This window comes from Ictidomys tridecemlineatus, chromosome 10 (assembly GCF_052094955.1).
Source record: "Ictidomys tridecemlineatus isolate mIctTri1 chromosome 10, mIctTri1.hap1, whole genome shotgun sequence".
NCBI classification, from domain to species: domain Eukaryota; kingdom Metazoa; phylum Chordata; class Mammalia; order Rodentia; family Sciuridae; genus Ictidomys; species Ictidomys tridecemlineatus.
Window position 1 is genome coordinate 118941026 of NC_135486.1, and position 27002 is coordinate 118968027.

General features: G+C 54.7%; 1 long non-coding RNA gene across 1 annotated transcript in view; it reads left to right on the forward strand.

Moving 5' to 3' along the window:
* Positions 1-655: 655 nt before the first annotated feature.
* Positions 656-27002, forward strand: part of LOC110598468 (uncharacterized) — a 48454-nt gene continuing 22107 nt past the window's right edge. The window contains exons 1-2 of the long non-coding RNA XR_005730702.2: positions 656-1099; positions 1835-1942. This is a non-coding gene — a long non-coding RNA (uncharacterized LOC110598468). The remainder of the gene's footprint in view (positions 1100-1834; positions 1943-27002) is intronic.

Here is a 27002-nt window from a genome sequence, read left to right on the forward strand (position 1 = left end):
GAGTCTACAGCAATTTATTATCTATTTCAAAATAAGTAGGAGGGAAGAGTTAGAAGGCTCCCGACACATAGAAATGATGAATGTTGAAGGAGGTGGAAATGCTAATTACTCTGATTTGATCATTACCTATGGCAGGCATATATTAAATGACCACACAATGCCCCATAAATAAGTGCGAATATTGAATGTCCATTAAGGGGAAAAAGGGCAGGTCCGTTCATGCTCACACAGTTCCATGGTGGGTGCTTATTATAGTTTGGTCCCAGAATGTCTCTGAAAGGCTCATGTGTTGAAGGCTTAGTGTCCCCAACTCTGGTGCCCTAGGGAGGTGGCAGTCCCTCATTGGAGGAGGGAGTTTGCTGGGTCATGTCCTTGAAGGGTGCATCTTGTCCCTGATCCCTTCCCTCTCTCTTTCTTTCCTTCTGCTTTCTGTCATGAGCTGAGCTGCTTCCCTCCCCCACCCCCTTCCGCCATGATGTTCTGCCTCATCTCAGGCTCAGAGCCATGGCATTGGCCGACCATGAACTGGCACCTCTCTAACTGTGAGCCCAAATCAGTCTTTGTTCCTTGAACTCGTTTTCCTTGGGTAGTTTGTCACAGCAAGGGAAAGCTGACTAACTAACACAACTAACACAGTGTTTTTCTTGATCCTGCCTCCTTTGGGTGTCCCAGGGGAGGATGGGCAGAGCAATGCCACTGGGAACCACCCACATCGCTATTGGACCAGACCCAGGGTGGTGTTTAAGGGGCCGGTGTTGAGCTCCCTCTCTGGCTTTGTGTGTCCCATGAACCTGTGAGTGACAGCTCATCCTTGTCTAGGGGGTCATCTTCCAGTACTGCTGGGACACCAGGATCCCCTAATGGTTTCTTTTCACTGCAGGGGACCTACCTAATACTGCTAGAACCGCCACTCCAAACCTCTGGCCGATTTCTGGGCACTTCCCTTTCCATCCTCGCGCTTGGTTCTTGGATGAAGCCACCATATTGTCCCCTGGGACCATCCTCTGGTTTCCCTAGAGGATGCTCTGTGTGTACAGAAACGCCTTCCCTAGAGACACGGGCAGAGCAGCACCCACAGAGGGACCAGAAGCCCACACAGGTGAGACCACCATGTGGAGTCCCTGGCCTGGAGCGACTGGGAACCTGGGGGATGCAGCCTCCCAGCCGGTTCTGCCCACCATAGTTGGAGCTGCTGCTGAACCTCTCTGGGTGAGGGACTGGCAGAGCCAGGGCTGTGACCCAGCCACGTCTGCCTCCCTGAGCCCCCCTGCATCTCCAGCTGCTGACGAGTGATGTTCAGAGTCCATCTCCCAGGCTCCGTCTGTCTTTCAGAGCCTGTGAGTCTGTCATTTCAGCTGCCCCCGACACTGGCTGATCTCCAAACCTGCCCCCAAGCTGCTTCCTCCCCCTAGGTGTCCCCCACTCCTGGCCTGTTGAACTCGCATCCACCGTAGATCAAACACTTTGATGAATCCTTTCTCGGTCTCCCTGCTGAATGCTCTGATTCCCAACACACCTGTCTATTTTCCAGGCATCTCTTTGTTATTGATTTTTGCAATTTGCAGACGGTTCCGGGGCTGCTGCCTCACGGCCTCCCTGTGGCCGGTATTGGTACACGTCTGTGGGTTCCCTTGGGTGTGGTGGTCTGTACGTGCGCTTTTCACCAAGTGGGCTATTTGTCTGGCTCAAGTCTGACGTGTGTGTAGATTGTTCATCAAGTTCTGAAAGAGGTGTGTGAGTGTGTTCCCAAATGGTGGTGGATTTCTTAGCTTCCATTTGTAGTTCTATGAAAATTTTCTTTTATACCCATTTATTTATTTTTTGGACTTTCCAGCAAGAAGACCGTCTCCGTATGAAGCGCCTAGGCTTTGGGCCTCCAGAATATGAAGCAAAGGATCCGTCCTGTGTAGTAGCCTGCTTCCGGTGTTTCGTGATAGTCATGGTGAGTCCCAGCACTTGTGACTTTCCCTGGGTCAGGCTCGGTCTCATGGCTCTGCCTGTGTTCAGGGGCTGGGGAATGTATGGCAGCTCACGACCACCTGGTGACCACCAAAAGTTCTGCCCGGGCAGAAGAGAGACTCAACATTGGCTTCCCTCAGAAGCTATTAAATTAAATTTATAATTCAGAATGACTTACTTGTGTGCCTTACTTTTGATTTTAATGAAAGACGCACTTGCCTGTGGAGGTTACCTACATTAGAGCTCACTTCTAGACCCTCCTCTGGCCTGTGAACCCATGGGTTCCAACCAAGAAGGACGGGGAATTCTAATTTGAATCACCCCGAAGGTCCACAGTTAGAAAGAGCCAGCTTCTCATGAAGAGAGTCCACCTTACCTTTTGACCCCATCCCTACCAGGGACCATCATAGTCTTTGGTGAAGGTGCAGATGGCCTCGTCTTCCTGGGTCCAGGTGTGTGGCCACCACTCCTGTGGACTGCACTCCTAATGAGGGCGGCGGCCCTCTAGGTGGGCAAGGGAAACCGCTGTGGGAACAGGAGGTCTCCTGACTTCTCTCAGGTCCCCTCCTGTCTGGAAGGAGACTCTGAAACCGTTTTCAGTTCTGAGACCAGATCTTGGCTTCCATATTCTCTCTCTGCCTACCCACCCCCCGCCATCATGTTGGGGAATTTGGAGGAATTTACAAATATTCATTGCTATGGTTTAAATATCCCCCCAAAACTCATATTGAATTTTGGTTTTTTTTTTTTTTGGAAATAGGTTTTTAAAAGACCTTGGAGTAGCACATGATCATTTACGTATTTCATGTTGGAATTTAACTGTGGTTGTGACAATATTAAAGGGTGGGACATTTAGAGGTGGCTGGGTCATGAGGCTCTGTCCACATGAATGGATTCGTGCCAATATCTTGGGAGGGGGTTAGTTTTCAGGAGGATGCTCCTGAGAAAAGAGTCAGTCTGGCTCCTGTGGGCACTTCCTGTTCACTCTTCGTCTCCCGCTAGCCCTTCCGCCACGTGATGACAGCCTGTCACTCCCGACCAGAGCCAGTACCATGTTCTGAGACTCTCCAGCCTCAGAACCATGAGCCAAATGAACTCTACTGACTGTAATTCACTCAGTCTCAGGTGTTTTGTTCTAGAAACCTGAAACAAACCAAGATATTTTCAGACATAAATATTTAGCAGGACGGAAGCCAAGGTTCCTCACTGGTAAGTTTAAAATTGTCCCCAGGTGATTCTCATGGCTGTCCATGTTTGGGAGACTGAGTCTACGCCACTTGTGCCCCAAACAATATCGCTAGAAAGTGAGGAAGGGAAGATCTGAACGCAAAGGAGGTGGAATTTGAATTGTGTCCTGAAGTGGTAGGGTTTCAGTTGACTATTGACCCCAAATTGCCATGTCCCAAGCCACAGAAGTCGCTAGTGAAGGCAAACAGTTAGTCTCATAGATCTGTGGGTCAGCTTGGGGCTGGGTGATGTAGACTGAGCCTCGCTGGGCTCCTGGGGCGTCCCTGGGTGGGCTGGGGGCTGAACGGTGGAGGCTGAGCTCAAGAGACTCTACTTTCCTGGGCCCAGTAGGTTGACTGGGACCTGTTCCTTTTATATTGATGACAAAGACCCAGGAAGACAAGAGCAGATTCACGAGGTGTCTCGCGTCCTTGGCTTGGAGCTGGACGCAACATCTTCTACCGCGTTCTTTTGACCAAGGCAAGTCCGATGGCCAAAACCAACATCAGGATAGGGAAAGGTGCTGGCCATTTCCGTGGGGGAACAGTGCAAGTCACGTGGGGAGGAATGTGGCTGCAGATGAGGAGGGGCTGGTGCCCAGGCAGCTGGCATCTGCAGCGGCTTTCCAAGAAGCTCAGAGGTGGAGGGCGTGGGCACAGGCCAGGCCAGGCAGGGGGGACATGTGGAGCGGGCATCGTGCGGACCACCCCTCTAGAACGGCTTTCCTGTATTCGACGCAGTCTCTGTCACCACCTTGCTAAATAGGTCTGAGCCTCTCCTTTTTGGAGACAAAAAGCCACAATTCAGAGGGGTGAAGACACTGTCCCCGGCTACTTACGGCTCTCTGCAGGGCCAGGAGTTGAGTCGGCTCCGATTTTGCGTTTCTGCCTTTGCCTCTGAAACCCGGGGTCAGGAACTTTGTTTCTGCAAAGAGCCAGAAAGCGACGCTTGTTGGTTTGGCAGGAGCCCGCGCTCGGAATAGCTGCTGGGCCCCGCTGCGGCGCATGCAGCAGCCGCAGACAATACATCAACAAATGTGCGTGGACGTCATCCAGCAAAACGTGATTTACAAAAGCAGGCGGGAGGCTGTGGCCACAGGCTGCAGTTTTGATGGCGTCTGCTCTGCCACGTCCTCCTGTCGGGGGGGGGGGGTCTGCTCTCTTCCTGGAGAGGACGCCGGGAGACGTGGGCACGGGAGGAGTCGTGATGACTTTGAAGGAGGAAAAACAACACAGATGGTGTTCCTTGGAGGTATGGGAACTGCCACGGTTTAGATCAGAGGTGTCCCCCCAAAGCTCACGTGTGAGACATTGTACAATTTTTTTCAGAGGTGACATGACTGGATTTTGAGGTCTGACCTAATCAGGGGACTCACCCACTAGTCTGAACCAGCTGGGGGGCGACTGGAGTGGCAGGGAAAAGATGGAGGCTGGGCTGTGCCTTTGGAGTTTATGTTTTGCCCCACCGTGGGCCGAGCTCTCTGTCTGCTCCCTGGCTGCCGTGTCCTTAGCTGCTTTCGTCCCCTGCACCCTTCAGCCAGGATGTCCTCCTCACCCCAGGCCAGGAGCCACGGAGCCGGCTGTCCATGGACTGAACCTCTAGTCTTCGAGCCCCCGACAGACTCTCCTCCTCTAATTGCTCTTGTTGGGTCTTTTGGTCACAGTGATGGGAAGCTGACTGTAACCGGGGTTGAAGGGACAGAAAGTGCCAAGGTCATAGACTTCTACCATGCAGTAAGCCCTTTGCCAGATTCTAGAAGCATCTAACCCGGGGGACGGTGGTAGGGGGAAGGCGGCCCTTGTCTTTGGAAGAGGTGACCATTTGGAAGAGAAGGGAGACCTTGGGATGAGGCTTGGTTCCCAGCTTGGTGCTCTCTGGAGGTGGTGGCAGTTTTAAGAGCCGGGACCTTGTTGGACGTCTTCCAACCGCACAAGGCTGCATGGCCCCTCAGCTTTCTCTTCTTTTCCTTCCTGGTCCATAAGTTCCCCCCATGGTGGCTGCCTTGTCACATGCCCAAAGGCCTCCCAGGTGATGAACTGCAGGTAGAAACCTTCCCAATTGTGGCCCCAAATGCCCCTTCCCTCTTAAGGGGATTATCTCAGTCATTTTGTCACCGGGATGGGATGCTGACAAACCACGTCCCACGCTGGGACACCAGATTGACGTCCTATCCCCAGAGTGTTCTCAAAGGCTCTCCCTGGTCTGGAGCCAGGAAGACCGGCTGAGACCGAGGGTTGCTTATGGAGCAAAAAATCAGAATCCGTGGAACAAGTCCCCGCCACCCCTCGCCGGGGTCCCTGGAGAGCTCCTTCTGTGGACGGGGCTTTGGAGGCCGAGCCTGGTTCTCCTGCGGGAGGAGTGGATGCTCTCCACTTGGAAGGAAAAGGCAGCCATGTGGCGGCAGAGGATCTGTTCTCTTCTTTGGGTGGCAGCCACAGGATTCCTCGCCAATTAGTAGCATCTGGTCCTCATAGAAGATGCCACCCTGGCGGAGCTGGCAGGTACCTCTGGATGTGACGCTCTGCGAAGTTCCTGATGGCCCATCTGTGCCGAGCTCCCTTCCCAGACACCGCAGCCTCCCCGCCCCCTCCCCAGCCACGCTGCCTTTCATCTGAAATATTTTTAAACACTTAGAACCAAAAAGCAGGACAGCCTCCAGTATTATTATTATTATTTTTTTTTAAAATAGAGAGTGAGATTCTGAGACGTCTTTTTCCAAATTTAATAAAAAGGGGGCTGTTGTGACAGGAATAGTGATGACTCATTGGGCTGCATAATGCGGAGACCCCTGCGCCACGTCTGACATGCATTGTGTCACTTAATTGCCAAAGCAACTGGGCGAGGATGGGGGGGGTGTGGGGGTGGCCACCAGGATTCCAATGCGCAGAGGAGGATCCCAGATCCAGGGAGGCCAGCTGCCCTTGGTCAAGGTCACCCAGTGTTTCCGCCAGGATTCCAACTCTGTAGTGTCTGGGTCCACAGTTCAGGCTGATGTCCAACATATGGGGACATCCAAAACGAAAACGGAGCCGTGCAGAGGCAGGTGTTTATGTGGTGACATTTTGGAGAGGAAAATACTTTTTATTCGCGCCCACCTGCCACCGATTCTGGGTGAAATTGGACCCCAACCTTCTGAGGCATGTTTCTGTTTTTTGTAACAATATCCCTAATGGCCACACGTGCTGCCTCATGGTTGCTTTTTCCTGAAGGTGCTCTTGACAGTGACTAAAGGACATGGAGAAGCTGGTCTTTGCTCCAGGAGCCCCGAGTCTCTCTGGCTTTACTCAATCCCTGCAGCTCCTCTTCTCCTTCTTGCCAAACTGTCTCTAGGACGCCTCTGTCCCCACCCCCCGTCAGGAACCCCAGCCCTTCACTTCCCTCCTAAAGAGCTAATTCAGCAGCCTGTTTCCCAAATGGCCTCAGCTGCGTGGGTAGGAAGAGAATGAGGCTCAGCCTGCGACTCAGACACGTGGTCTTCATTCATCAGGAAGGAAAAGGCCCGGGTCTTCATGAAAAATCAAGAATTCCACAGACACACCCTTCCCTTTCCTGTCAAAGGCTCAGACCGAGGAGTCAGAGCTGCCCAGTTTGGGGTGTTTTATTTTAAGCAAGAGGTCCAGGCAGTGGTTGTCTTCCTCATAGGACAACGCAGTGGTGTCAACAACCGTCTTTCCATCGCAAATGCGATTTGTCCAAAGCCTCCAATTTAAACCACATAGTTCTTTTCTAAACAGAATCACAGTCCCCCCAGCTCTCCACCGAGGAGACCAAGGCCAGGCACGTGTGCAAACACGGACGTGTGTGTGCACGTGTGTGTGCCCACAGCAGCCCCCCCCCCCCCACACACAGTGTGCCTGGGGAACAGATCGGGGCTGACGGGCAGAGATGTATTCCGACTGGTAATTGGATTTAAATCTCTTTCATCTCCACTGGGGAATTGGGATCTGATGAAATTATCAGCAGGTGCTCTGGGCTTGGCCTGGCATGATTTAGATATAAACCAAGAGGTGAGTGAGGCCGGGGACCCTGGAGGCCAGCAGTCCTGGGTGGACCTCTGCTGCCCTCTCTCTGCACCCGGCCCTGCACCAGCCTCAAGGCCTGTTGCACACCGAGGAGTCATTTCTGGCCTTTCCAACTGGTTCTGGCCTCCAGCATTGCCCTCTGCACCCCATGCATAAGCTTCTATCTGCCAGTAGATTCCAACCCCCACCAACATACACCTGTGCAGATCATTTTCCTGCTCAGAAACCTTCCTGGGCTTCTCATTGCTGCTGATATTGGTGGAGACTCCTCAGGTCAACGTCAAACCCCTCCCACGTGCACCACCAATGAAGGGGATCCCCTTCCCATTCCTTGCAGGCCCCTTCCAGGATAGGCCCCAAGGTGCCCTTGGCCTTGACCTTATTCATGGAGGTCCGGCTTGCAGAATGGTCTTTCCCTCCTCTCACCCTCCTCCTCGTGCTGAGAGGAAGCACTTTTCTGTTTGGGGATGGCCAAGCCCAGCATGTGGAGGAATTCTTTGGAAGGATTCTTTGAAGTTGGGAAATTCAATTTCTATGGAAATGCTGCTTTCTCCTCGCTAAGCCTCCTGCAAGAGGCTGCTCGATTGTTGCTTCCTCTGGGACCTCGAACTCTCCTGGCAGGCCATAGCTGCTCAATAAATGTGCAACGAATTAGTGCTTGAGCCAGTGGGTGGGTGCAAGGGCAGAAGGCCTTTTCCTTCTCTTTTGCTCGTGGCTGTGGAGTGGCAAATTCAGGTTCTTCTCTCAGGATTAAGATGAGGTGATCCAACTTCAGATTGGGAGGGAGGGCAGGTGACTTACTCAAGGTCACCCTGCCAGTCAGGCCAAAGCAAGACCAGAACACAGGGTTCCTGATCCTGAGCCCAAAGCTTGCACTTGGCTCCTGGGTCAGTTGTCTGTGTCCACCTGACTCCGGGGCAGTCAGAGCTGGCTGGCTGGGGGATCCCCTCCTCCCTCTCACTTCCCAACACCTTCAGAAGAGGCAGCAAATTCATTACCTGTCCTCACCATTTTCTGTAATTACAACAAGATTTCTGAGCCTGAGTAATGAATAAGGAAAATAGGTTTTCTTCTTGGTTCCGGTGGTCGGGAAGCCCAGGCCTCTGCTGAGCCCCTGGCGAGGGTCCTGCTGCATCAGGACATGGTGGAGGGGGTCCCCTCAGCCCGGTCTCTCTTCCTTTTCTCATGAAGCCACAAACACCATCACAGGATCCTGACCCCACAGCCTCCTGTGATCCTGGTGACCCTGTAAAGGCTCCACCTCGAATGCCGTTCACCCGCAGATTTGGGGATCAGGTTTCTGACACAAGGTGTTCTGGGGCACAGAAGCCTGGCACCCCATTCCACAGACCCGACTGACTTAACGTGTGGGGGTTCAAGGAGACACGGTCTGGACCCCCGAAGAGCCCAGATTGGACTGAGGCACAGAGAAGGTGTGAGAGGGACCCAAGCAGGAGGCAGCAACCTCCAGCGTGTGCAGGAGCAAGAGGCCTGGGGGTGCTCCTGCAGGGAGTGACACATGGATCGAGTGCAACGAGGGGTGAGGGCCGGGAGAGTGACCCCTGCCCAGGGAGAAGGGTGCGTGCTGAGAACAGAAGGTCACGGGGTGTCTGGGATGATAGCCTGCCTGGGGGGGGTGTCCGGGGAGGGCGGGTGGCAGGACGTAGGTGTAGCTGGGACAGGCTCCCAAGGGCAGCATGGGTCAGCTGGGGGGGGGTGACCCTGTGTCCTATCAGGTAGGGTGACGGGTTGGTCTTTGGGGATTGCCGTGACAGAGCACTGCAGGGTGGATTTTTTCTTCATAATCCTGAAGCCTGGAAGTTCAAGGTCAGGGTTGGTTGTGGGTCGGTTCCCACGGTGGACTGGCTCCTGTCCCAGAGCCGTCTGTCTCTCCCTGTCTCCTCCTGGCCTTTTCTCCTGTGTGTCTGTCCACTCTTCTCTTGTCGTGAGGACACCACTCCGATTGGACAAGGGCCCACCCATCTCCCAAGCTTTACCTGAATGACCTGTTCAAAGGCCTCCTATGTCCGTCATCCCACCCGCTGAGATCCTGGGGGCAGACGCCACAGAGGAGTCCTGGGGAAGACACACTCAGCCCTTAGCGGGGGACCCGTGAAGGTGGGGGTTGGTTCATTTTTTTTTCCCGTTTGGAACCCTCGACTCTCATTTTCCTGGCCTGTGACGGGGGCTTAATAGCACTGATTCTTCCTCGGGAGGGCCTCTAAATATAGGCACCATCTGCTGCCAGGCAGTATGTTCTCACTGATCACACCCTGAACAATCGCTGCTCCACAGGCACCAAGGGGAGGGCTGGGGGGGCACGAGCTCCCTACCCCGCGGCCAGCGAGAAGCCAGAGACGGCCCCCTGGCCAGGTCAGCCTCCAGAACCTCCGGGAAGGAGGCCCAGATGCCCGGAGTCTGCAGTTCTTGACCAGCTGGCTACCTGCGTCTCGCTCACCGACTCAGAAGGACGGGGAGGCACTGCTCATTAAACAAAGAGAGACGCCAAGTGTCACCTGCCAGCCCTGGCTGATGGCATCTCCTCCTTGATTAAGGGGAACACTCATCACGCAGCTGCTCTCCGACGTCTGCTCGGAAGACGGCGTCCCCAGCCCTCCCGCCCCCGGCTGGTCGGGCCCTGTACTCTGGCTGTGAAGGACAATTTGGCCTTCCCGCTAATTACTTTTAAAGTTCTAGATTCCAATTAGGGAGTTAATTACTTCTTGCCGTATCGCTGCCGTCAGTCAAAGACATTCCCTTCATTAAGTCAATTTGTGAGGATGGAAGAGCCAGGCCAAGATGGAGGACTCGTGGCCCAAGGACCCTCTCGCTGTCACCCCCCTCGCTCCCTGCTTTGAGGGGATGGAGTCGAAAGCCTCGTTTTTGGAGTCTTTCTCGCATTCATTTGGCAAATATCCAGGAAACACTTTGCATTCGGTGCTGGGCCAGACTCGAGGGGCCCAGCAGAGAGAAATCAGAGATAAGTCAGACGTCGTCTGTGTCATAGGGAGTTGAGAAGGGGTAGACAAGGAATCCGTTCAGTCGGACCCCTGAGTGCCACACGCCAGGCATGTATAACAATGTTGCCGGAGCACAGGGGAGGAGAGGGCGATTGTTTGGGAAGCGGATGCAGCTTGTCGGAGATTCTGTAGGGCTCTGTGGGATGCATAGGAGTTCGCCAGCCACAAAAGAATGGTGTTAGAGATGGGGTCAAGACCTGGTGAGTGCACTGCAAATTGGAAATATTGTAAGTTGAAGATGCATCGAGGACTCCTGACCTGCCTGCCATTGAGCGGAGTGACACAGGGCACCGGGGAGTGTTGGTTTCCTCTCTCCAGGGTCATGTGTCTGCCTGGGGGCTGCAACTCACCACCTGGAACCTAGGGAGTATCGTCGTGTGCATTGCTAGCCTGGGAGAAAATCCGAGCTCAAAATGCAAAGCCCAGTTCCTACCCGGTGCCCGTCATTTTGGCAATATTGCAAAGTTAAAACATTCTAATTCAAGGACCGTTTAGACTCAAGGACCAGCTGTTTCCCAGGACTGCTGTAACCAGGCACCACAAACCGAATGGGTTCAAACATCAGAGCATGCTCTTGTCTCACAGCTCTGGGGGCTGGAAGCCCGAGATGGAACTTGTCGGCCCAGCCCTTCCCTCCAAAGGTGCTGGCAAAGTCCCCTGTTGGCCTCCCGCCCCCAGCTCTGGGCACCTCCTTGGCCTATGGTGGTGGAACTTCCCCTCCCCCCACCTCAGTTTGCGCCTGTCTCTGTGCCCCCGTCCCCCTTTTCTGTGGATGTTAGTCACATTGGCTTTGGGTCCTAGTGACCTAGCTTGATGCTGATGGCCTCTGTAAAGACCTTACTTCCAAATTAAGCTGCATCCTGAGGTCCAGGAATCGGGGGACAGAACTTCAACACAGGGATTCTTGGGGACACAATTCAACTGATGACATCACCCACGGTGCAGGACGACAAGGGAAAGATCAGCCAATTGGGAGCCAGAGATTAACGTCCCTAACCTGCAGGGAGCTCCATGTGGGGTTTCTGAGAAGGGATGTTCCGGGATGTTCCAGGAGCCTGGGTAATTTTAACCCTGAGCCTTACCTTTCTTTTGCAGTCTCCACATGTCCTCATGAGCACACGACCCTGCAGACTGCGTTCTTCCAGCCCGGCCCCTGGGTTTCCACCCTGCTGGTCTCTGCTCCCACCCACCCCTCCCACATGCTCAGCCACCAATCCACATCCATTCTCCTGGGAGTTTCCTGTTCTTGTAAATTCCCCAGGGCTCTGTGCATCCTGTAGACATCACCTGTGTCCAGCATCTGGGCTGCACACACCTTTTCCAGATTGGTCATTTGTCTCCTCCTGGGCACTGAAGATTCCGGTTCACCTGGTTCAACGTGTGCATCTTTAGGTCATGGGCTGGGGCTGCCGCTTTGCTCCCACTCCCAAACGGCTCCCGAACTCGCCCAGATTTTCTTGCCAGGTTTTGATTTTACTTTTAATATTTATGTTTTGAGCACACCTGGGATGTGTGGTTGCTGGTGTTTTGTGGAGGTAGAGGCGTCTCGGCTTTAACAGTGTGTTTTCTAGGTTGATAATGAATTTGCCTGCACAGTTTATCAATGATGCACTTGTTTCTCTTTGAATTAAACTGCTACCACGTCAAAAATCAATCTCTCCTATGCAAAGGCATCTAATTCTGAGTTCTGTAGTTCACTGGTTTATTTGTTCCTTGACCCCAACAGCACCGATTGACTATCTTTAAAAACACATGTGCATTTCCAAAGACTCAAACAAACAGACCCACAAAGACCTGGTCAGGATTATATGCTGAGTGGCATTAAAATAATATGGTAGATTTTGGGGACATCGAATATACCATATTTTTATATTTGCTAGGAATTTGTTTTATGTGTTTTAATAAACATTTATAGCTTTCTTTTTCCTTCATAAATGCATTCATAAGTACTTTACGGTTTCTGACACGACCATAAAAGGGGCATGGCAGGTAGTGCTGGGGTCTCCGTGGTTGAGGGGACACCCCACAAAAGCCATCATGGTGACACCAATATACCCTGGGGCCACCTGCTGGCAAGAGGACCCCAGCAGCAAGAGGCTTGGGGTGGCACGTCTGAGAGAGCCGAGTCCTTCCCACCCCAAGCCTCTGAGTGACCGTCTCAGCTAGAAGGAGACCTAGAGCGTCCAGCACCGAGGCCTGCGAGTTTGGCCGGTGACTGCTGGACAGGGGTGAGCTGTCCCACCACGTGAAGCTGAGGCAGAAAGTATGAAATGAAACCACATGATGCTGAAAGAGTAGACGACACCCCCGGGGGACAGAGCCTGGGCGATCAGTGAACTACAGAGGAAAAAAATGTCGTACGTATATTAGTTTGGAGGAAATGCAGCGGGTGTCCCTTGGAGATGGCGTACATTGTAGGAAAGGTGTCACGAGGCCATTGCACGATCACAGCATCATGGCTGAGGTCCTCAGGCAAACTAAGGTGCTATGATGTCCCCTGGGTGATGTGGCCCTGGCACCACCACGGTACGCACAGTCCACTACTGAGTGAGGTGCTGCTGCCTGTGTGCGACTGACCAGGCGGAGAGGCTTAAATGGAGAAGTGGGTCCCTTCCATTCTGGAGGCAGGAAGGGCCTCCAGGCTGGGTTCTGGCGAGGACGCTCTTCCTGGCCGGTGGATGGCCTTCTCGCTGGCCACGCGTGGAGAGGACAGAGCTTTCTCTCTCCTCATTTAACCTTGATCACCTCCTAAACACCCCCTGCCCATCTGCAGTCACATGGAGGGTGAGAGCCCAGCGTATGACAGTTTTTGGGGCGAGGGACGCAGTCCCGTCCAGAGCAGCTCATGAATCGGGTTCCTGGCTGAACTGGGCACAGCTGAGAGAGGGAGGGATTCTGACACCTACTGGTATCGCAGTGTGGGATTCACGGTCCCAAACTTTGTAAGGCAGGAAGAAATAAGTCTAAGGGACAGAGTGACAGTTGATGGCATCTACATTTTGAGGCAGGGCTCAAGCTTTAGTCACACAGGGAAGATTAAGTAGTGACCTCTCTCTCTCTCTCTCTCTCTCTCTCTCTCTCTCTCTCTCTCTCTCTCGGTCTTCAGCGGTCAGGTCCAGGATGACAGGAGCCTGGCATCGGAGATGGTCCTCTCCCGTGTCCTCTCTCATGGCTGACATGACTGGTCAGTCCTGGCCCAGTTCCATGCTGAGGTCACTTGTTCTCGGGTGCAGAAACCAGACAGACCCTGCAGTCCTGGGGTCTCCCCCAAGAGGGGAAACTGGAAAGATGGGCAGGGTCTGAAGAAGTGGCCGCTGAACCTCAGTGGCCAAGGAGCTGTAGAGAACGTGTCGCGGCCAGGCCCTGAAGTCCGGCCCGCGGGGCTCGGTTCGGCCTGCATGGGGGACAGCGTGGGATTCCTCACTCTTCATGTTCCTCAGGCAACTTGGGTCCCTGTAGAGGAGGGACAGAGCGGAGGGGGTCAGAAGAAGGCTCTGGAGGGAAGCGCTGTGGTTTGGGTCTGAAATGTCCCCAAAGCTCCTGGGTGGCAGGCTTGGTTCCCAAGGGAGCAGTGTTCCGAGGCGGGTCTTGGGAGGCCCGCGGATGCCCTGACTCTGCTGCCCCAGTGGACTTATGACTTGATGGGCTCTGGGCAGGTGTCGGTAAATGAAGAGACAGGGTCTGGTTGGAGGAAGTAGGCCCCTGGGGGTGGGCCCTGAGGGCCTTTCGTCCCTGTCCCCTTCCCCATCGCTTGGCTTCCTGGTGAGCTACTTTGCCTCCCCACGTGCTCCTGCCCTAATGTTCTGCCTTCCACCAGGCCCCACCTCTTCCAGGTGCCACAGCCTGGCACCGTCACGCTGGGGGCCAAGCTTCCTGCCTGTGAGCCTTGCAGGGACCGACCACAGCTAAGCCCTATGGAGCCTCTTCATCTTGGGACAGTTGCTGCAGAGCCACAGCCACTAGAACAAGTGCCAACTGCGGCCCCAACTGTGTGCTACCGTCAGGAAGGTCATTGAAGGGACATACATAGGCGGTGATGCACGTCAGTCCCCAAGGCTGCCACCTGTCGCTGTGAGGCTCTTGCACCATCTCTGGTCACTTGGCCCACAGACGGCCCCCTCCCTCCCAGGCCGAGTCGGGTCTCCCCTCTCTGTAGACAGAGGAGGGCTTCAGGCCTCTCAGTCTCACCCCAGACCCGGGGAAAGGCCGGGTTTCCAGACGGGGCAGGTGCCACGGGCTCTGGGCCAAGCAGGGAGCAAGACGCCCCGGCTGCCGTCCTCCTGGGACCAGGTGGAGTGTTCTGTCCTTATAATGAGAGCCACAGAACACCCTTGGGCTGTGGTGTCCCCATAAAGGGCTCCGCGAGCACAGAGAAGCTGTTGACAATGACAAGACAGATGGTGCGGTGGCGACTGGAGGTGCTCGCCCGAGGGGTCACATTACCTCCCAGAAACGGGTCGTAAACAACGAGCGCGGTGCCACCCTCCACCTCCCAAATTAGCTGCAGAAATGAAAAGAATTGCTGCCTCCCTGTTCCCACGGCCCTCGAGGAGGAGGAGGCGGCGGTGGTGATCTGTCACAGGCAGCCCTCGTCCTGCCCGGCTCGGGAGCCCTGCTGATGAGTGGCGGGGAGCATTATTAACGCCACTTTGCCGAAAAGGCTGCACACTCAGACTAATGCCTTATGGCGGGTGCCGCTTTCCCGGGGCTCCAAAGATGGAGAGAGGCCTGAAATAGCAACTCGGAGCCGGTCGTCAAGGCAACGGGATCCATCCGGAGGTGCCATCAGGTGCTGCGCCCGGCACGGCGAGGGATGGGGTAAAAGAAGCCGCCGCACGGACCCTGCCCTCCGCCAGCCTACACTCTGGGCATACGGGGCTCTGGCCTGTGAGCTGGGAGGGTGGCACCTCCCCGCCCCAGGAGGACGGAGCTCGGCCGCAGCAAGACGGGAGCCAGCATCAGTCGGAAGGGGTCCTGTGGACGAGGACAGATGAGTTTTGCAGAAAGCACACTGGGCACAACACAGCCGGACCTTGCTGGGCCTCCGGGAGTCCCTGCTGAGCTCGTGGGCCTCCAGGGTTCAAGAGGGAGATGTCCACGGGGACTCTGGCTCACAGGGCATTTCAGGGACTAGTGAACTGCCCAGCGGCGTGGGGGACCCCGAATGAGGAAGTAAGATAAAGCAGTGTGTCACGGGGTTCCCAGGATGGCTGCAGGAGCTGGGGAGCCGACTTCAGAGCAGGGGTGCGGTATTGGTCTGGAAGAGGCAGAGGCTTCGTGGGGGACGGAGCTGAGCTGTCCTGCAGATTCAGAGTGGCCCGTGAGAGGAGAGAGCTAGCTTCCTTTTAGAGTGTGGGTGGTCCTGGGAGGAGAGACCACGGTGGGGGTGGTCAAGGGATGCATGTGGCTCAACAGCTCACGTCCACCTCACGGGTCCATCAGGAATTAGAGGAGGTGACACTATGTGCTGGTCTCCTCCTGGCACGAGCTTCCCGTCTTGTTTGCACAGATCAGTGTCTTTGATGGGACCTTCTATTACCACCTCCTCCCAGAAGCCTCCCCTGATGCCCTGGAGTGAATTAAGTCTTGTCAACTCTGCTTATGTTTTTTTTTTTTTTTTTTTTGGGGGGGTACTGGGGATCAAACTCAGAGGCACTAGACCACTAAGCCACGTCCCCAGCCCTATTTTGTACTTTATTTAGAGACAGGGTCTCACTGAGCTGATTAGCACCTCGCTGTTGCCGAGGCTGGCTTTGAACTCACAACCCTCCTTCCTCAGCCTCCCCAGCCGGTGGGATTCCAGGCATGCACCCGGCTCAACTCTGATCTACTCTTCAAAAAAAAAAAAATACTTTTAATATCCAGCACTGAAATTCTGCAATTGCCAAGGTCCTCCATCCACAGACCTCTGATGTCTTTTTCTTTGGTCTTTGGTATATTTTTTGGTGAAAAATACACACAACATTGTCACACACGCCATCTTTGACTATGAGATTCAGTGGCATTTAGTACATTTGGAATGTTGTGCAACTGTCACTGTTATTTGGTTCCAAAATTTCTCTTCAACCCAAACAGAAACTCTGTACCCCTTGGCAGAGGCTTCCCGGTCTCCCGCCCCCGGGGAAACTCCAACCTTCTTCCTGCCTGTGTGAATTTGCCTTTTCTAGATATTTTATAGATAGAATGATGGGAGATTTGCCCTGTGGTGGCTGACTTATGTCGTCCAGCGTCTTCAGGGCTCATTCACGCACACGGAGCAGCGTCTCGTTCATTCTGATGCGGAAATAGCGCTGCCTGCTCTGCACGGGCCACTCGGGCGACCCGCTCACTCGATGGTGGTCCCTGTGCTGTCGTAAAAATGCTGCTTTTCACTTGGGGTCTGAGCACCTCGTCTGGTCTGCTCCTAAGCAAGTCCCGGCCCCTTTCCCAGCAGTGACGGTGACGGTGTCCAACCCCCTGGTTTCTACCTGGATTTCCCTAGTTGGAACATGAACTTCTCAGTTAGCAAGGATCTGTTGACCACCCGTGTGGCGCGGTCAGCAAAGAAGGTAGTGCTCTGTCCCTGGGGACCACCTAAGATTGCCCTGCCAACCTGGCTTTCGGGGTTGGTGTGCAGGACGTGGTGGGATATTGGCTAAGACGCCCTCTGAGTGTGTTTCCCACGGAGCTGAGGGGTGGAGGGGTGGCCCTGAGCAGGAGCTGGGCAGGACTGAGCCACTCCAGCATTGTGTGGCTCAGAGCTAGCGTCCTTGTCCCTGATTAGCCTGGGGCTGTGTCTGTCACCCGTTTTTTCTCTCTCTGTTCCTCTGAGTTCATTGGGATCGAAGACTTTGACGGGGGTTTTAAAGGTCTTGTCCTTAACTTGGCTCTGCCTGAAGCTACTCGTAGGCAGGGGACCTGCAGGGAGGATGTTCTGTTCAGGTTCTCCCAGCCCAGGCACCTGCTTGGGAGGAGCCCTTGTAGGCAAAGCCAGGGGAGCGGCTCTGCGGTGCTGAGAGTCAGCAATGGCTGTTTGGTGACCGTCCCCCACTGGCTCAGTCGCTGGAGCCCTGTGCAGACACTGGGTTGAGTCTCGGCTCTTGCACTGCTGGCCATCTGGGGCCACCTCCCTCTCTCAGCCTTGGGCTCCTCGTCTGCAAAATGGAATGACAGTGAAGTCTATCTCATTGGACGTACTTAGTTCCGTGGCCTGGTTGACACTAGATGTCACCCCTGTGATTATTATTAGAAGAGCGGCCACACCCCTGCTCCTCGACCCTCAGCCACCGTGGGGAAGAGACAAGTCCACAGCGGACACAGCTGGGCTCGGGAGCCCCGTGTTCCTTGCTGTGAAGATTCTGTCTGGAGCAGAGCCTGCTGTTCACCCAGGAGCTGGCCAATGGGGGAAACATGCAAAATTGCTTCAAGAGTCCAGGCTGGTGCAGGAAAGTCGGGCGGTACTTATGCAGGGTTTTTAATCTTTTTAAATTATTTAAAATTATAGTATTGGGGGTTGAGCCTAGGGGTGCTTAACCACTGAGTCACTTTAATTATCTGGACCACGCCACTGTATGGAAACACGGCCCGAGGAGTGAGCATGCCGTGGTCCCTGAAAGGTGCCCTTGGGGCTCCGGGGGGCGATGTGCATCATTACAACCTATCTGTGAAGCCACGTGGTCAGAGGTGCCTGTCCAGAGGGCTTGTCCACCCAATGCTGCACCACTCCACAAGATTCAGTGGCATCTCCAAGGGCTGCCCTCACCTTCCGCAATCCCTCCAGCTCTACAGCACTCCATATGCCGCCCTCTGGTGAGGGTGGGTGGAGAAATAATAATTAAAACTCTTAAGTTGGGCAACGTGGTGCCCGCCTGTAAATCTCAGCGGCTCAGGAGGCGGAGGCAGGAGGATGGCAAGTTGGAGGTCAGTCTCAGTAACTTAGTGAGGGCCTAAACAACTTAGCAAGATCCTGTCTCTAAATAAAACTTGAAGAGGGCTGGGGATGTGGCTCAGTGGTTAAGCACCCCTGGGTTCAATCCCCAGACACCCCTCACCCCATGGCTTTGGAGGGTCCATGGTGTGTGTCTTCCCAGCTCCGGGGTGAAGGACCTCACGTGGGTAGCTTGGAATTTACGTGTGGAAGGTGTCCCTTGCTGAGACCCAGGACTCCTCTTCCCCAGCCTGCTGTCACGCACTGAGCGCTGCCTGGTGGCCCACCGTTCCCCATGCTCTGTGCAGCGGTGTCCCCGTCCCTGCTGCTCTGGGGGTCCCCAGCCGTGAAGCAGCACTGAGCGTGGGGGCCCTGGTGTCTGCCTCAGTCCCTCGGCATCTCTGTGGGGGTGGCAACATGGGGACACTTGTTCCTTCCTCTCCCCGCTCAGGCCTCGTCCCTGAAAGGCAAGCTGTACCGTAAACCCTTTGTGTCCCTCTGTGGAAAGGCCCCTGCCCAGGACAGAACCCACAAACCACAACGTGGCACAACGCCACGAGGACGTGGACACATATCCAACTCTAAAGCAGGATGGGCAGGACTTTTCCAAATTCCACCTCGAGAAAGTTTTGGACACGCGGTTAGATATGGACGTTTCTTTCTTTGGTGTAGAAAGACACCCCGAATCTTGAAGCCTGGACTCCAGTCCTGGCTCCTTCATTGGCTTGTGGTGTATCTGTGGGTGTGTTGGTTGAGGGTGAGCCACCTGACCCACTGTGTGCTCTTGGGTATATTGGGCCCACTGTGTGCATCTTGGGTATACTAGTCAGGGTTGGACGAGCTAACCCACTGTGTGTTCTTGGGATAGATTAGTTAAGTGTAGATAAACTGACACACTCTGTGCTTTGGGTATTAGACACACTGTGTGCCCTTGGGCAGAGTAGACTTGCTGCATGTTCTTGGGTATCTTAGTCAAGGGTGGGCCAACTGCCTTACTGTGTGACCATGATGTACCGCCCAAGGGTGGCCCACTTGGCTCACTCTGTGCCCCCGGGTAAGCTCTGAGATTGGTCAAGGGTAGGCATGTGGACCCCCAGCGTGCCGCTAGGTGTGTTAGAGTAGTGTGACTGCCAGAGCAGCCATCACACTGGGAGCTTAGTTCAATGTGTCTATTTCCTGCTCACACAGCTGTCCGTTCTGATGGTCGGGAAGTCAAGTGAGGACCGGTTGTGGACAGGCTTCCTAAAAGAACCCCGGGGACAGTCACCACCTTCCTTAGTACTCCAGACCGGGATCTGGTCACATGGTCACAGTGCCACTCTCCTTGCTGCGGGAGGAGGCAGGAGAGATCTTTGGACATCCACCCCTCCGCCAGATTGGGAAGCCCTTGCCCCTCTGGGTACCCGGGAGGGTGTGTGGCTGACCCGGGAGGCCCGCTCTGCGGGATCTGAGAGGCTTCTTCTCCCACTGAGGTCCACGAGCCTCTGGCCGTGCTGAGCGAGCGTGATTTCCCAAGCAGATGATTTTGCTCCTTCTTCTTGGTTGACTCCCCGATGTCTCTCAATGTGGGTAGAGCCAGCCCTTCACCGCGAATCTGCTCAAAATGCTAATCAAACTATTAGTGCCCATCATCGTCTCTCTCCGAACAATGTCCAGAAACATCTTTCTCCTTCGAGGTCTTCTGAGAGTCCAAATTTGAACTCATTTCATCCAGGCCAAATGTCAATCATAAGAAGAAATCTGTATGAAATTTTAATTGCAAGATGTTCGGTGCAGATTTAATGAGTGAAATAAGAGATCTGAGAATTCCCGCGTCCTCGGTTCATGCATAATGTTGACTTAAATTGGCTCTCCGGAGGTGGAGAGGAGTGCGTTTTAGAATTTACACACCGAGAGAGCAAATGGGTGGGCCCTGAAGGTTAAGGTCATAAATCGGAATCATTTAACCGGCTTTGAGTGATTGCTTTAGACTGTAATGGAGAGCCGTCCCCGGCCACAAGTGATTGCTCTGCGTCCGATTATTGAAATGCTGCTCAATATTCATAAATCAGCGGCCATTAATCCCCCAAATAGGACCTGTCGGCTTTCTAAATAAATTTCCAACCTGCTAATGGAGATTCAAAGAGGCTGATGGGCAGCAGCTCAGAATTGAAACAAATGAGAGCGTCCCTCCTTCTGACAGACCTGGAAGAGTGTCTTCTTGGATTGGGAAGTCACTGGGGCAGGGGGGTTAGGAAGTCCTGGCAGAAGCTGCATTTTTACAAAAAAAGGGCTTTTTTTTTTCCCTCTGGCGGCTTCTCCCAACACGAGTGGTTTCTGTAGATGACAGCCTTGATGTTTATGTTTCAATCTCTAAAATTTTGCTTGGGACCAAATCAAATGAGCTCAAAGCTTCCGTTCAATTGCTTACTCATCCCTGTTTACCAACGGTAATTGGAAAATAAGTGCACAGCCCAGGGAAAGGCTGTGGCATTTACAGGATGGCAGAGGGGGCCGGCGGGGGGGAAGGAGATGGTAATTGGTGCGTCTGTCACTGGGGTGACAAATTGGGGAAGAAATCGAGAAATGAAAATGAGCATGAACTCGGAGGGACGTGGGGCCCCAAAAGCGGTTTCATTACCACAGACGCTTCAAGTCCAGGTTCATTTTCTCCGCGTCTTGTTTCTGGGTTGGATTCATAAATTATACAGGACGGTGGCCAGGCGTCTGGGTAGGGGCCTCACGTCGACTCGAGCAATCGAGCAATCGGTGCCACGTGGCGGCGCGGCGTCCTCCCTCTGACAGGAAATGAGATTTGCACGTGGGTGTCGCGGGGAGAAGTCCCCGGGGGGAGAGTCTCCTCTGGCCCGAGTTCACCTTGAAAAAAATGGAGCCCGGGAGGAGAAGTAGAAAAATACAAGTGGCTTTCGAGTGTAATCGCTCAGAACAACAGCACGGATCGGCTGGATCCCTGATTGATTGGAAGAGACACCAACAGTGCAGCGGCCAATGCGCCCCTCCCTCCCCATCAGGTTCCCCATCAGGTGAGGAAGCCAGAGGCAGAGGACAAGGAGGTCCGCCCCCCCCCCTCCCGGGTGGGGCAGGTCCAGCAAAGAAATCCAGGCCACTTGCCCGGTGACGGAGCAGGTATCTTCTGGAGGGAGGGGAAACGGAAGCACCTGTGTCCAGAAGCCACTGGGCCACGTGAAGAATGGTAAAAATGTCCCCGATCCCTCGCTCCTTTGAGATGGACTCCCCGGGGGGTTAAGGGAGCTCTGGGCTCATGGGCGATCCGGGTGCCATTTGATGTGGTGCTTTGGAGAGTCGATGCCCGACCGACCCCAGGGAAATGTTTAGCATGAGTGCAAAAAGCAGACTCCAAATAGGTGCCCCTAGGTGTTCACTGCTGTGTCCAAGATGAGTAGCTAGATCAACTGGGAAGAGGTGACGGTTTCCTCTGGGGATGAGTTTTTTTAACATCCTGGTGGATGGATTTTGTTTAAAACTGGGAAAAGATATTTCCAACCTGACATTCTTCAATGACAAGGAGAGGTCATGTCAGCCGTGAGAAGTTTTTTTTGTTGCGAATCCATAAAATCTATTTTCCAAAAATACATGAAATGGCAAAATTGATTTAGCAACAGGACAACGGATATAGAAAACAGGAGAACAGGAAAAGGGGGGTTCATCCAGTCTCTCACCTGCCAAAGAGAAGAGGCAAGACCAAGACAACCCACGGTCAGGAGATGCTTTGACCCCTCGAGCCTTCTCTGCTGTGAGCCATTGGCCACCGTACTGCCCGAGTGGTCTTTCCCCACAACGGCTGTGGACTCCGATTCTCAGAGAGTGGAGTCCAGAGCCGTCAGTGACCGATGTTCACATGGCTGCAGCGACAGGAGACACCCAACCCTGATCTTGGCCTCCTGATGAACTCCTCTTGGTCCATCAGGACCCCACTCAAATAGCGCCCCCTCGGTGATGCCCTTGCTAATCTCCTCCAGGCAGAGTGAGTCGGTTTCCCTTTGTGTCCTTGCATCCTTCTTATTCATTGTTCTGTGCCACACTTCCCATGTGGCATTATATTTATCCAACTTGTCTCCTGGACCACAGCTCCGGGACTTGGGAACCATGAGGACCCTTCCCTGTGTTCCTGGCACACAGCCCAGTACCCAGCTCATCATAGGGGCACAAACACGGCTAATTTTATTTTTTTATTTTATTTTATTTTTGTTTTTCTGACCAGCTGCATCAATGTGTAACTTTTGGAGTAGGTTTTGTGAATATTCTGACCAGGAGTAGAGAAGCATAAGGGAATGAAGCAAAACTGGCCTGTGGGTCTGGGGCCCAGAGGTGACCACGGTGGCGTTTCCTTGTGTGGCTTTTGTGGCTGCATGGCAATCCTACGTCACGGTGGACCCGGGGTTGCAGGTTTGTACCTGTGCACAAGGATTCGGCGGACGCCTCAGTCCTGTTTCTGAGCGTGGGATGGTGTCCACCCAGACAGGCTCCCTAAGACAGGACCCCCACTGCCCACCTCCTGGGGGTGCAGAGGAGAGAGAGGAAGCGCAGGGAGGACGCCCCTTCCCCCGGTGGCCCCAGTGATGCACCTCCTCCAGCCGCCCCACCTCCCTGCAGTGACCACCCAGCCAGTCTCAACTGTCCCAATCCGGTCATTTTGCCTCAGCACCAACACAGTAGCCCTTGGGGGACGCCTTACATTCAAACCCTAGCAGACAGCACTCTAAAAAGGGTCATCATCGACCCTGCTGAGTAGCCGGCGGTTCTCATGAGCATCTCTGTCTCCAAATCTCTAGGGACAACTTGGTGACCTTTGCAACCCCAGGCCCAAGGTCATAACAGACCCACGGGAAGAACTGAATGTTTTGTCATTGTGCACGACAAATCGTGGTGGGATTAAGGCCCGGCCACGCAGCCTGCTCTTCCTTCGTAGAAACCAAGGGGACCGTGTCCAAAGGAAGCCTTAGCTGCCTTCAGGCCCCGGGTGGTAGTACAGGGAGTGGGGATGTCCCTGTGGCAGGACAGGAGGCCTGGGGGGACCTCAAAGGGGAGCTGGGCACCTGGGTGGAGAAGTGGAGGCTGGTGTCTCTCCCAGCAGACAGGTTGCCCCTGGCATGAGCTGAAGCTCCAGGGTCCAGCCAGGTCCATGGGGCTCAGGGTAGTGGCATCTGAACGCGGAGACTTTCTCCCTATCGTAGCTCACACGGGCCAGGTCCTCAGACCTCACGCACGGGGTCGATCCGACATTGACTTTCTTGTTTTCGACTCCGTTTCATAAAACCTGTGTTGAATCGATGCTGTTGCCTTTAGCGATGAGATTTTCTGAGCAAAGCAGGACGTTATTAGACAGACTTCGTCCTGGGAAACGGGGGCTCCCAGACTCGGAGAGGCACCACCTCCGTGGGAGAGAAGCAGGGAGATTAAAGAGGACGAGGCCCCATTTTTCATGAACCACGTTCCCTCCTATGTTTTGAACCTCGTTGGCCCCCATATCCTGTACCCATGCTCCCACTGGCCTGGCCAGGGACCCCCGCTGACCACCCAGACACTCAGATTCCCAACAAGAGCACCGCGTTGGGCCTCAGTGCCCACTGCCCAGAGCTGCTCAGGCTGGTTCCTCAAAACCCCCCACCCCACACTTTTTTTTTTTTTTGGTTTGTGCCTACTTGAGTCTAAGTGACCACTGCTGGGATAATCAGTCCCTTTAGATGGGCGTCCTGGGCAAGGCCAAGCGTCTCACCCATATTTCTTAGCATTCATTCCTGTTTTGGTTGCTGTGAACAGAAGACTCCACAGTTCTAGGCCTGAGTGAGGCAGAGCATCGTGGGGACAAGGTGTGGAGGTGGAGAGCAGCTCAGGCATGGCCACTAGGAGGCAGAGAGAGAGCCCTGCTCCCCAGGAACAAAACATAAACCCCCAAGGCTGACCCCCCGATGACCACCTCCTCCAGCCAGTTTCCTCCCAGTGAGTCCCTGTCAGTGGGTTAATCCGCTGTTCAGCTCACAGCTCTCAGACTCTAACCATCTCACCTCTGAACGTTCTAGCATTGTCTCACCCTGGAGCTCCGGGGGCACCTCACGGCCCAACCACAACATTCCCATTGCTGTTTACTGACCTCTTACTGTGTGGACAGGGAGATACCCCACCAGGGAAATTCAGCCGTGGCTGAGAGGTGCTGACCACGAGGGGAGAGGTGAAGAAAGCTGTCCAACAATCTATTGGACAATTAATCGTTTGACTCCAGAGGGGCAAAGGGAGCCCTTTCCAGCGGCTGGGGGTAGTGGTCGGATGCTCAGACTCTATCAGCTGTAGGCCCCTTGGAATGTTCTGCGTCTTCTCTAAAACTCCTGACCTTCCCTGGTGAAGGAGTTCACAGCAGTCACGTCCACCTCGAAGGCCATCTTGAGTACTGCCTGGGGGATTTTCATTAAGCGTTCTGCCTGGTGCATTCAGTTGGCAGACACTTAATAACTGTGAGCTGTTATTAAAACCTGGGCATGGTCGGGGGGCTCTTTAGACCCCAAACGATATTGAATAGACGTTCTGGGACCACAGCTGCGGGGGCTGTGAGCAGGTGGCTCCTGTTGGGTCCTGGGTCTCTGGGCCCGTGGCCCATCTTAGAGCACGGAGCCCGGGGACTGGCTTCCTTCAGCCTCTGCTGGAGAGTGGGCACCACCTGTGTGCACCCTGGTCTAAGACACGCGAGGGTACCTGCTTAACCCCGTGTGGGTGTTGGGGGCTTTTCGATGGGGAGACTCCAGAACGTGCTTGGCTTGCTGCCCCAAGTGTGGAGGAGTAAGGTGTGGGTGACCTTGGGAAGTGTCCCCCAGAGTCCCAGGAAGATGTAAATGCAGCGAGGACGGCAGCAGAGCAAGCTGACCCTCCACGAGCTGCTACAAAGGGCGTGGGCTCCCCACGGGCCATGGGGACCCTGAGCAGATGGGTTGAGGCGACTGGGAAAGATCTGAAGTAGGAGGACCTACGGGGCCAGGAGATCCCCGGAAAGAAGACACAGTTGTCACGCTTTAGCTCTGCGGGGTCCCGGGATGTGCAGGTGTCAGGCAGTGAGACAAGGCTCAGAGGAAAAGATGGAGGGCATGGACCTCATCAGTGGTATAATCCATTTGACAGGTTAATCATTTGAATAGACCTACTGGGAGGTGGGACATGGCCAGAGGAAGGAGGTCACTGGGGGCCGTGGCCTTGGGGACTCTATCTGTCCCCGCTCCCCAGTGGCCAAAGGCCGTCCCGCCAGACACAGGGGCCAGGGTGGAATAGGAGGCTGTGTTTGGAACGGGCATGGCCTACCTCAGCCAGGGAGACCGTGGAGGGCTCTGCTTGCAAGAGCCACCAGTGGGCCCCGGTCGTGACGGTGGCCAGAGCCAGGAGCACTCCCTGCAGCCTCCGGGTGGCTCTGGGGTCTCTGCTCTCTGTGTGTCCTCCCAGCCCACAGCTCTGGCTTGGGAGCGGGTCCCCGTCCTCTCACCCCGCACCTCCCTTCCCCCACCCGTCGCCTGGGGCTCCTCCAGTGCAGCAGCAGCTCCACCATTAGACCCGGGGGGCCGATGCCTGCGTCTCAGGGGGTCTCATGCGATGGAGTGAGCGCCCGCCTGGGGATCACTGGTCTCTCTCTGGTACTGGGGATGCCTGAGCCCGGACCTGTCTCAGGGAGCCTGGTCACTGGGAAGCCCTCACTGGACATTTCCCAGGTGTCCTTTCTGCTGCTGGGTCTGGCCAGGGCCAGCAGTGTGTACCGATGGGATGTCCAGGTTGCGACGAGGCCCCGTGTGGACCCCAGACCCTGTCCCTCCCAGTGGGGTGCGTTCTGACCCTCTGTCTCACACAGAGGGTTGACCAGATGCCTGGAGAAAGCCTGCGGGTCATTTCTGGGTGTCACCTGGGACCCCACGGCCAGACCCCTGACAAGCTTGCCCTCGTGACAGGGTGCAGGGTTTCTTCCGTGGGACTTCACAAGGTCGGGCTGTGACATCGGGGCTCTGTGGCGATTGGGGTGACTCTCACTCATATCTAACAAGGAAAGAGTTGAGCTCAGGGCTCTGGGCTGTCAATGACCCCCTAGCCCTGGGCTTGAGCCCCACGTGGGCTCCACGTGGACACTCGTTGGTCTTTGTTCTGAATGCGGCTCCACGTTAGGCCTCCCGCACCCACAGGTGGGGGAGCAGGTGTCTTTGGATCCTGCCCTGGAGCCCAGGGCTCTGCCCAGGTGTCATGCTTCTGGGGCTGTGTCCCCCACACCCCGAGGGGCCTGAGACTGGATCATGATAGTCGTGTCCATGGCAGCCTGTCCGAGCTGTGTCCTCTCACTGCCCTGCTGCTTCGGACCCGGAGAGATGGGAAGTGAGGACAGGAGGAGGTGGGATGAGGACATAGGAATGAACTGCCGCTCACCGCCGTCCAGCACACACCAGTCATTCCCGACAGCTGGCCAGGCAAGAGGACAGGAGCAAGTCTGAGTGGACGCTCTGGAGTGATTGCAATTATGGGATTGCCCCTCAGATAAGACACGTTAATGGTCCAGGTGATACTTCCTGTTCCTGGCCGTGTCTTCTATGGTGACGGGGTGGCCGTCATGACACCAGAGCCTGACAAGGGCCCACATGGGGCTATTTACACTCAAGAAAACTGTACACGATACGTTCAGTTAATGCAAGCTCCACGAGCCACATGTCAAGGACTCCAGGGTCACACCTGGCCAGCGGCTACCTTGCTGGACACAGCGGATACAGAGCATTTTCGCCCTTGCAGAAAATCCTACCGGACAGTACTGTGGGAGAGAGTGGTCTGGAAGGTTCCATGGGAGACTCTGGGAAGCCAGTTTCTGTTCCATTTGGTGAGTCTGGATTGCTCAGT